The sequence below is a fragment of the Orycteropus afer genome, unplaced genomic scaffold (genome assembly GCF_000298275.1).
Source record: "Orycteropus afer afer isolate SDZICR_OR568_19922 unplaced genomic scaffold, OryAfe1.0 scaffold00026, whole genome shotgun sequence".
Taxonomy (NCBI): domain Eukaryota; kingdom Metazoa; phylum Chordata; class Mammalia; order Tubulidentata; family Orycteropodidae; genus Orycteropus; species Orycteropus afer.
Genome location: NW_006921613.1, coordinates 9148893 through 9159673, shown reverse-complemented (window position 1 = coordinate 9159673; position 10781 = coordinate 9148893).

Genomic DNA, 10781 nt, shown 5'->3' with positions numbered 1-10781 from the left:
ATCATTTCCTCCATTTGCTTTAGCTCTGATCAAGGGCAAGTTTCTGAGTCTCTTCTAACATCCATTTTGGTCTTTTCTTCCTTTCCTACCTTTTTAATGACCTTTTACTTTCTTCATGTATGATGTTCTTGATGTCATCCCAAAGCTCATCTGGTCTTTGTTCATATGTATTCAATGCATCAAATCTATTCCTTAGATGGTTTCTAAATTCAAGTGGGATATAGTTAAGATTGTATTTTGGCTCTCATGGACCCATTTTAATTTTCTTCAGCTTCATCTTGAACTTGCATATGAGCAATTGATGGTCTGTTCCACAGTAAGCTCCTGGCCTTGTTTTGACTGATGATATTGAGCTTCTCCATTGCCTTTTTCCCACAAAGGTAGTTTATTTGATTCCTGTGTATTCCATCTGACAAGGTCCATGTGTTTAGTCACTATTTATGTTGTTGAAAAAAGACATTTTCAATGCAAAAACCATTGTTCTTGCAAAATTCTATTATGCAATCTCTAATGTTGTTTCTATCACCAAGGCCACATTTTCCAACTACCAATGATTCTTCTTTGTTTCCAATTTTTGCATCCCAATTACCAGTAACTATCAATACATCAAATTCAGATTGCAGAAGCTGGTAAAAATCTTCAATTTATTTGCATTTAGCTTTAGTGGTTGGTGCATAAATTGGAATAATAGTAGTATTAATTAATCTTCCCTGGAGGTGTATGGATATTATGCTATGACTGACAGCATTATACTTCAGGATAGATTTTGAAATGTTCTTTTTGATGATGGATGTGACACTATTCCACTTTAACTTGTCATTCCCAGCACAGTAGACCTTATGATTGTCTGATTCAAAATGGTCAACATCAGTTCATTTCAGTATGCTAGTGCTTAGGAAGATATTGATCTTTATGCATTCCATTTCATTTTTGACAACTTCCAGTTTTCCTAGATTCATACTTCATACGTTCCATGTTCCAATTATTAATGAATGTCTGCAGCTGTTTCTTCTCATTTTGAGTCATGTGCCATCACCAAATGAAGGTTCTGAAAGCTTTACTCTACCCACATCATTAAGGTTGATTCTGCTTTGAGGAGGCAGCTCTTCCCTAGTCATATTTTGAGTGCTTTCTGATCTGAGGGGCTCATCTTCTGGCATTATGTCACACTGTTTCAAGGATATTCATTAAGTTTTCCAGGAATATGTCAAACAGTGTTTCAAAACTGTTCATAAGGTTTTCAGTGGCTAATTCTTTCAGAAGTGGATGGTCCTGTTCTTCTTCCCAATCTGTCTAAGTCTGAGAGCTCCACTGAAGCATGTCCACCATGGGTGACCCTGCTGGTATTTGAAATACTAGCACCATGGCTTCCAGCCTCACAGCAGCATATGAGCCACCACAGTGTAACAAACTTACAGACAAACTTACAGGTGGTCTGGTGATGTTAGCAGGGCTTACTCAGGAGCTACTTAACCGGAAATCTATTTATCCTTAAAATATACCCTCCATTTTTCCACTTAGTTACAGGGAAGAAAGAAGCTATTTTTGTGGGTTTTTAATCCCTGAAATTGAAGTTTGGGTGCAAATTTTCAAAGTTGTTTCTTCCAATGTGTGGATTTCATAAGCCCAGAACCCTGTGTGCAGCTTTAACAAAGTGAGGGATTTGAAGATGAGCCATGGTAGGGCCAGCTGCCAACTCCTGGATTTGTGATGTTTTATAGAGCTTACAACTCATGCACAAAGAATATAATCCTACAAATATTGCCCCGTTTTTCCACTATATGGACAATATGGAGACATGAGAGTTGGTTGCCTGGTAACAGTAGGCTCTGCCTACAAACAGAAAGTTCCTTTCAACAAAGCACAATCTTCTTCCTTAGTGCCTCCTCCCAGTCCTGCTTTTCCTGAGAGTCTCTTGCCTGCTCAGTGTTTCAATGTTCCCAGAGATTATTTCTATGCCTGGTAATGCAAACACAAGGATTCCCTTCTGTCTTAGTTATCTAGTGTTGCTGTAATAAAAATAGCACAAGTAAGTGGCTTTAAAGAACAGAAATTTATTTTGTCACAGTTCTAGTCTGATCAGAAAAGGTCTCTCTGCTAAGGTGACATTTGAGAAGATAATTGAATGAAATAAGGGATGAGACTTGGAAGTAGTAGAGAAAGACTACTAGGTAACAGCCAATCCAGAGCCCCTGAGATGACAGAAGGCTACACATATGTTGAGGAATAAGTAGGTCACTATGGCTTGAACACCATGAATAGGATAATAGTGATAGAAGATGAGGTCAATAGCCAGTGACTTTTACTGTGAGAAAGATAAGAAACCATTGGAGGGTTTGAGTATAGGAGGAGCATGATTTGACTTAAGTTTTAAAAGTATAATTCTGGCTTCTGTGTTGAGAATAGACTATAGGGAAACAAGAAAGAAATATTGGTGTGGGGTATGATAAAAAGAGAAGAATCAAAGAAGGTGCAAGGTTTTTCACCTGAGTATTGCATAGATGAATTGCTGTTGCTAGAGATGGACAGACTACAGAAGGATCAAAGATGAGGGGAAATAAAGAATTATGTTTTGAACATGTTGAGTTTAAATGTATACTAAACATCTTTGTAGAGATTTTGAATAGATAGACTGGACTTCAAGTGAAATGTCCAGGGTGAACTATAAATATGAGCATCAGTGGCGTATAGATAGTATTTAAGCCATGAAATCACATGAAAGTGCAGAAAGATCAAGATGCACAAAGATAAAGAAAAGCACTGAGACAGGGCAATGTTATAGGTCAAATAGATGCAGAAGAACCACCGAGGGTGACTGAGGTGGAGCAACCAGTAATGTAAGAGGAGAATTATGAGAGAATGATGTGCTAACGCCAATAAAGAAAATACTCAAGAAGGAGAAGGTTGGTCAACTTTGCTGAATCCTGCTGTTAGGAAAGAAAGAGGAGGACTGAGTAGTGACAAAAGTGGAAATTTGAAAATGGAGCTTGATTTACAATTGAAACTTTAATATATTTTCTCTCAAAGAGAATAAAAAGATCTTAACAGAATAATTGAAATACGTCAATCACAGAAGGACAAATATTCTATTAGTCTGTTATTGTAAAAAGCCAAGGAAAGCTTTATATATGGAAGAAATTTTCTCTGCTGGTTATCAGGGGTGGGGTGGTAGGGGAGGGAACACTGTTAGATAGAGACAAGTATTGACTTGGGTGAAGGGAAGGGCAATGTACCAAATGTGAGTGATCAACACGGTGGCATTGAGGAAGAGGAAGACATAGAGAGGTGCATGGGAGGTACAGACAACAAAGATGAAGCCTTTTGCACATACAGTACTGTATTGTCAGTGAAGGCAAACATTGATCTGCAGGTGGATAGAAGGGTTGACAGGCTGAACTATTAGGTATGTCTATGCAGGTGGGAGTGTGTCCATGACCATGTATAGGTCTGGCAGACAATGTTTCTACAAGTGTATTGGTATATTCTGTAAGAATTCCCAGGTATATAGTAGAGCTGATAAGGGACAAGGTTATAGTCACTTCTTGACCACAGCTAGCTATCCAGAGGGAGCAAGTAGTTGGGCCTGTGGGCTTGGGACCATAGTCACAAGGGACATCAAGCTCAATTGGCATAACATACTACACAAAAACATGGTTCCACATCCTACTTTGGCTAGTAGTGACTGGGATCTTAAAAGCTTGCAAACGGCCATCTAGATACAATATCTCTCCTCATCCAGAACAAAGAAGAATGAAGAAAACCACAGATGCATGGAAAGAATTAGTCTAAGCAACTGGTACACCATGTGATCCTCAGCCTATATGAGTATAAGACCAGAAGAACTAGATGGTGCCCAGCTACCACTGTCAACCACTCAGAGGGGGATCTATGTAGGGAATCCTGGATGGAGTAGGAGAGTGGTGTGGAACAAAACTCTAAATCATAAAAAAAAAAAAAAAAAAGGTGGGGGAGACTAGGTTTGCTGGTCCGATAGAGCCTGGCATAACCCCTGAGACTATGGCCCTTAGCTGCCCCTCAGGTCTGGAATTGAACCCATTCCTGTGACTTCCAGCCAAACAAAAGACAGGCATGTGAACTAAACATTTACATTAGGTAGATACACTCCTTGGAGAGATCAATCTTGGGAAAATAGAAGGGCTGTGTATGCACAGGGAGACAGCTCAGGGGACAGGAGTACATGGAAGGGAAGAACACAAGGAAGAGATAACTGTGTGGAGGAAGTGGGGGGGAGGTGTTGCATTGTGGGAAATTGCAGTCAATGTCATGAGACAAAGATATGTGAGCTGCTGTATGGAAAGTGAAATTTGCTCTGTAAACTTTCACCCAAATCGCAATAAAAATTAAGAGCAACAACAACAAAAAAGACCTTAACAGAAGCATGTGAAACACACACATTTATTATTTCCCACCATACACATACTGACCAAATTTCCCTAACACCAAAATTGATACAGATCATATCATAGGGAGCAATATATTTGAAAATAGGATTGTTCTCCATAGCTCAAGTCACATTGACAACAGACCCAGAAACAGCTCTCAGCAGAGGAATTGGCTTATACCATATTGGGTGTCTCTACCCCACTGAGAATCAATGATTAATCCATTATTCCTTTATTTCATAAATCATTGATATCTATGTTGTTGTTGTTGTTTTGCCGTTGAGTCGGCCCGACTCATAGCGACCCCTCCTTGGGTTTCCGAGGCAGTATGACTATGGAAGTAGGATTGCCCAACCTTCCTTCCGAGGAGTGGCTGGTGGGTCTGAACCACCAGCGTTCTGGTTAGCAGTCAAGTGCCTTAGGCAGTATGCTACCACTCTGTCTATCTCTCTGTTCTTCCACTTGTCTGTCTAATCATTGTTTACCTACCTTCCTATCCATAAAAGATAGACAATAACTTTAACTCATAGGTGAAGTTTTGTCAACCAGATTAGAAAGATCCAGAAATTTTATTGCTCAATATCTATAGAGGCTTCAGAGGATTATACCATACTTTGCTGCAAGAAAAAAAAAAAAAAAAACCACTTTGGCAAACACAGCGTAAAATGATCATTAGCAGTGTATGTCTCCTAGTGTCAAAGATTTTGGTTCTCTGTGGAGACGATCTAGGGTGAGCTGATTCTGAATACAGTATTAATTGTAATGCTTCTCAGAATGGTCACAAATTACAGTGAGGATGATGAAGATAAATGTAGGAGTTTGAAGTGCCTGGAGGGGGTGTTCAGGAGGAAATATCAAGTAGGAAGAGTTATATAGGGATGTGGTTTGTAGCACAAGAGAGACACCTTAAGTGGATTTATCAAATCAAGAGTTTGAACTGTCATATGGAGCTCTGGTAGCATAGTGGCTAAAAGCATTTGACTGCTAACCAGAAGGCTGGAGGTTCAAACCCACCAGCCACTCCTCAGAAGGAAGGTTGGGCAATCCTACTTCCGTAGTGATACTGCCTCGGAAACCGAAGGAGGGGTCGCTATGAGTCGGGGCTGACTCGGCGGCAAACAACAACAACAACAACAACAACATGGATGTCGACAATGTCAACTAGGGAGACTATAGAGAATTACAGGAGAAGAATTGAATAGTTACCCTGTTAAACTGTGTAGGCACCTCCTTTTCTTTCAGAACTATATTTCATCAATATTACAGCGTCCTTTTTCTGAGAAAATGCCTTTTCTCATTTAATAATTGTAGAAGAAAAAAAAATTCTGAGGGTGTAAAGCAATTCATCACCAGCCTTCACATCTCATCAACGGAATATGCTGAGAAATCTTTTCTACTCCCCACTGCCCCTTGCCCTGCTATTTTTGGATCTGGGTTGTCCCACTATCTTTTTAAAGCCTGGGGTATTTTCTTGGGGACATTTCTTTGGATGGGATTATTTAGAACATAGTAATCTTCTTCATAAAAACAACAAAGCAAAAAGCCTTCTGAAGTGGAATGTGTCTAGATAATATTTTGTTTGCTGTTTCATTTCTTTTGAACCATCATGTGTTTCATTCCCTTCGTAAGCACTGTATGAGCAGACATGAAATGGCTCTGAAGAAACACTGAGACCTCTTCTCCATGATATTTATTACTTTCTCTTGATTCAAATAATTATTAACACTGTTTGGGCTTTCCATGGTAAAGTCGTTTCTATTAAAAAATAAGTTTTGAATCTACACACATTTCAAATTCAGTATACTAACAACATCCTGCCCTAATACCTAAGTGAAGCTCCAAATGACAGAGATACCTTTCTCTGCTTTATTACCTTCATTGTGATCAAGACTGGTGTCTTTTTCCCTTGTGACATCCATTGATCAACATCTTGCAAACCCAGCATATTTGCATAATGAAATTGACTAACCTGGAAATAAATTTTAGATACCCATGTTCTAATCTTAAATTGGAAAAGTTTACTTTAGCTCATTGGAATATTTGACATGAGTTTAAACATGCAATGGACAGAATTGTAAATGCACCTTGCTAAACAATCTCCTCTCAGCTCTCCAGTTCCATATGTTTTCCTATTTTTCCCCCAAGAAATTTACTTAAAATTTTTATTATAATTGAAGCAGGATTTTTTTTTTACTAAGATGAACATCATAGACAAAATCCACAGCATGAATAATATACCTGGAAATATATTATGAAAATATATGTATTCTTATTTATCTCCTGAAAAAGAAGATGCTCAACTCAATAGGGTTTTAAATGACTGATGTTTCATAAGTAGATTTCCAGACATTTCTTCTCTAAGTCTCTTCTAAGACTCCTCTGACTTGACTCAAACTTCCAACATTTCAATTAGCAGCTGATCATATTAACCGTTTGCACCATCCAGGGATCCGCTCAACACTTAGGAACCCAAATTATCAAACCATGAAATTGAGCATCAGATGTTGATTTGCCATGAAGCCATTAAGGCAAAACAACAGCTGACAAAATGGCAGCAGTCAGTAGGAAGAAGGATGGAGGAGATAAAAGGCATTTTGAATTAGCCTTTTTAAGACAACCATTTTGATGTGTACACATTTTCACACAACTTCCACACAAACTGTATTAAAATTTCAGCTCTTTTAAGTATCAAGGAATGTGTGAAATAATCATCTTTATCCCATCCCTCCCTGACTTTCATCCCTTGGCAAAGGAATGAGTAAGGCACGAGATAAGGGTCAGGGAGGGGTGAGAAATGGGGAGAAAGTTGGGCTTCATCTGACAGACAAATTGCAGACAACCAAGAGTCATATATTCACTAAGCTCATTTCAGAAAGGACCATGACTCATTCGTAAGTAAGGTATCTGCCTCGTCTCTGAGAATTCCCATGAATGAATGGTCTGAATCTTGAATTCTCTGATTTCTCTCTTAAAGCTACTATAGCTATGCTAATTTATTTTAAATAAATACATAGAATTTTTGCTTAGTTATGATAGCTGATTTTTTTTTTAATTTGAAAATGAAGATAGGCATTTGTGGCCTTCCTTATTTACTGTGTATACATCCAAGGGGACTAGGGAAAGGAAATAACCATAAAGGAGAATATTTGGGCAGTAATTTGTTCCATTAATCTTAGCTTCATATTTCCTTTGTTGTTGTTAGCTGCCATTAAGTCAGATCTGACTCATGGTGACCTTACGTCTAACAGAATGAAATGTTAACTGGTCCTGGGCTATCTTCCTGATCATTGGTATGTTTGAGTGCATTATTGAGGCAACCCTCTCAATCCATCTTGTTGGATTCTCTCATTTTTGCAAACTCTCTACTTTACCAAACTTTTCTAGATATTGGACTTTGTTGATGACATATTCAAAGTAAATCAGCCAAAATTTCTCCATTCTCCATTTTAAGGAGCGTTCTGTTGTATTTCTTCTAAGATTGATTTATTTGTTCTTCTGGTAGTCCAGGTATTTTCAATATTCTTCAACAACACTACAATTCAAATGCATCAGTTCTTCGTCCGCCTTCATTTTTCATTGTTCAGCTTTCCTGTGCATATGAAGTGATTGAAAATATCATGGTTTGAGTTACGCACACTTTAGTCCTCAAAGTGACATCTTTGCTTTTTAAAACTTTAAAGAGGTCTTTTGTACCAGATTATGTATTTAACGATTCTCTCAGCACTCAATGTAACACATACATTAACACCCTTAAAAATAAACTACCCCAATGTTTTAGTCATCTAGTGCTGCTATAACAGAAATACCACAAGTGGGTGGCTATAACAAACAGAAATTTATTTTCCTACAGTTTAGGAAGGTAAAAGTTTGAATTCAGGTGCTGGTTCTAGGGGAAGCCTTTCTCTCTCTGTTGGCTCTGGAGGAGGGTTTTTGTGTCTTTGATCTTCTGCTGTTGGGCAATCTTCATGTAGCTTGGTATTGCTCTTTTCCCAGCTCTACTCTGCTGCCTGTTTAATCTCTTTTTCTACCAATTCCAACTCATAGCAACCCCCATTGGGTTTCCAAAGATGTAAATCTTTATGGATGCAGACTGCCTCATCTTTCTTCCATTGAGTGGCTGGTAGGTTTGGACCATGCACCTTTTTGTTAAACAGCCAAATGCCTTAACCACTATACCACCAGAGCTCTGTGCCACAGGTGTAGAGGTAAGTTAGAATTTAAAATACATATTTTGGGGGGACATAATACAATCTGTAATTCCCAAGATTGGGTGGAGATCATATGCTGAAAATATTTATTGTTGTTAAAAAAAGGGGGGACAGTTGTACATTTCTGATCACTTAAATGCATTTTGACTCAACCATCTTAAATGGCTACCTCAAATAAATATATTAAAATGCCTATTGAATCAAAATAACCTTGATTGAAAATGATTTTATTAAATTTCTTTGTTTCAAATTAAAACTTAGGGATATAAATTAATAACTCACTGCTGTTGAGTCAAATCTGACTCATAGCAGCCCCTCCTCGGGTTTCTGAGGCAGTATCTCTATGGAAGTAGATTGCCCAGTCTTCCTATAAACCTAGAGTGTTTAGTTCTTTTCATTATGAAAATGATTGATGAAATATTTTCTTTCCTTCATTTCTTTGGAGTATGTGCGATTGTGCTTTTTGGAAACCTCTAGACCAAATCTCTTACTTTCTATCTGCAGCAAAATGTCAGGTAACCAGAATATTTGAGAAATTTGATTAACTTGCTATATATTTTTCTGACACTTAGTAACATTTTCATGTGCGTGTGTGTGTTTCAACAATCATTTTATAAAAAGTGGTGGGAATATGGAAAACATAAGATGTATTAGTCCATTCTCCTGCTTTATTTGAATATTTATTCATCCATAAAATCTGTTGAACACGTTTTTGCTGGGCAAGAAAGGATGAAGAACCCTATGATTTTTGCCCTCAAAGAGTTCACTTTTTAGTATGAAGAAAACCAAAAACCCAGTGTTATCCAGTCAATCCTGACTCACAGTGAACCTACAGAACAGAGTAGAACTACCCCATAGGGTTTCCAAAGCTGTAAATCTTTACAGAAGCAGATTACTGCATCTTTCTCCCATGGAGTAGCTGGTAGGTTTAAACCATTGACCTTTTTGATTAGCAGCCAAATGCTTTAACCACAGTGCCATACAATATCTTTTAGTTTGAAGAGATAGGCATATAAGTGCAATTAAATAATATATTAGTCAAGATAGGCTAACCGTTAAAACAAATAATCTCTAAATTCTCACATAAACATAACAAAGATTTATTTTTGGGTCATGTTACAGTCCACTGGGAGTACTCAGAGAGAATGGGGTGGAGTTTCTGTTCCACACAGTCATGCAAATACCTAGGCTTCTTCCATCTAGTGATTCTGCCATCTTGTAGGGCCTCACAGACCTCCACTGGATTTTTGCATCTGTTCATCAGGCAAGAAAAAGAGAACATGGAGTATTTCATGGAGTATTTTATGAATCAGATCTAGAGGGGCCTCATTACATATTCCCTTGGTGAGAAATTCATCATATGAATGTAGCTTAGATGTGAACTTATGGTGAGGGGAAGAAAAGAATGGTAGTGAGCACTAATAGTTTGCTACAAGGGAAAAGCATTGCAGTCTATTACCAATGAAAGTATAGATTGAAAACTAGATGGTTCCCATGGTGGCACAAACACTTAAGCCCTTAGCTGCTAACTAAAAGGCTGGTAGTTCAAATCTACCCATCAAAAAAAAAAAAAAAAAAAACCAAACTCACCACCATCGAGTCAACTGCGACCCATAGTGACCTGTCCTTCGGTTTCTGAGGCAGTACCTCTACGGAAGTAGATTGCCCAATCTTCCTTCCAAGGAGTGACTAGTGCATTTGAACCACCAGCCTTCTAGTTAGCAATCAAATGCCTTAGGCACTATGCTACCAGAGCTCCCAAATCCACTCCTAGTCTCCTTGAAAGGCAGACCTAATGATCTGCTTCAAAAATATCATGGCCTTAAAATGCCTACAGAACCATTCTACTCTGCACACCACAACATATATCTAGGTACTTCAAGATCTTCTGTATTCTGGTTTCAGGTATCTTTCCAACCATATATCCCACTACTTCCTTCACAAAGCAACGGCTGAATTGTTCCCTGTTAGCAAACCTAGTTCTCTACATCCTGTGCTTGGTTTGTTGACTTTAAATGAAATGCTTTTCCAAAATGTGGCAGATTTCACTTATTCAATGGAAGGGAGACTGGGCAATGTGCTTCTGTAAAGATTTACCACCTCAGAAAACCAAAGGGGATCACTATGAGTTGGAAGTGGCTTGATGGTAGTGACTTTTTTTTTTTTTTTT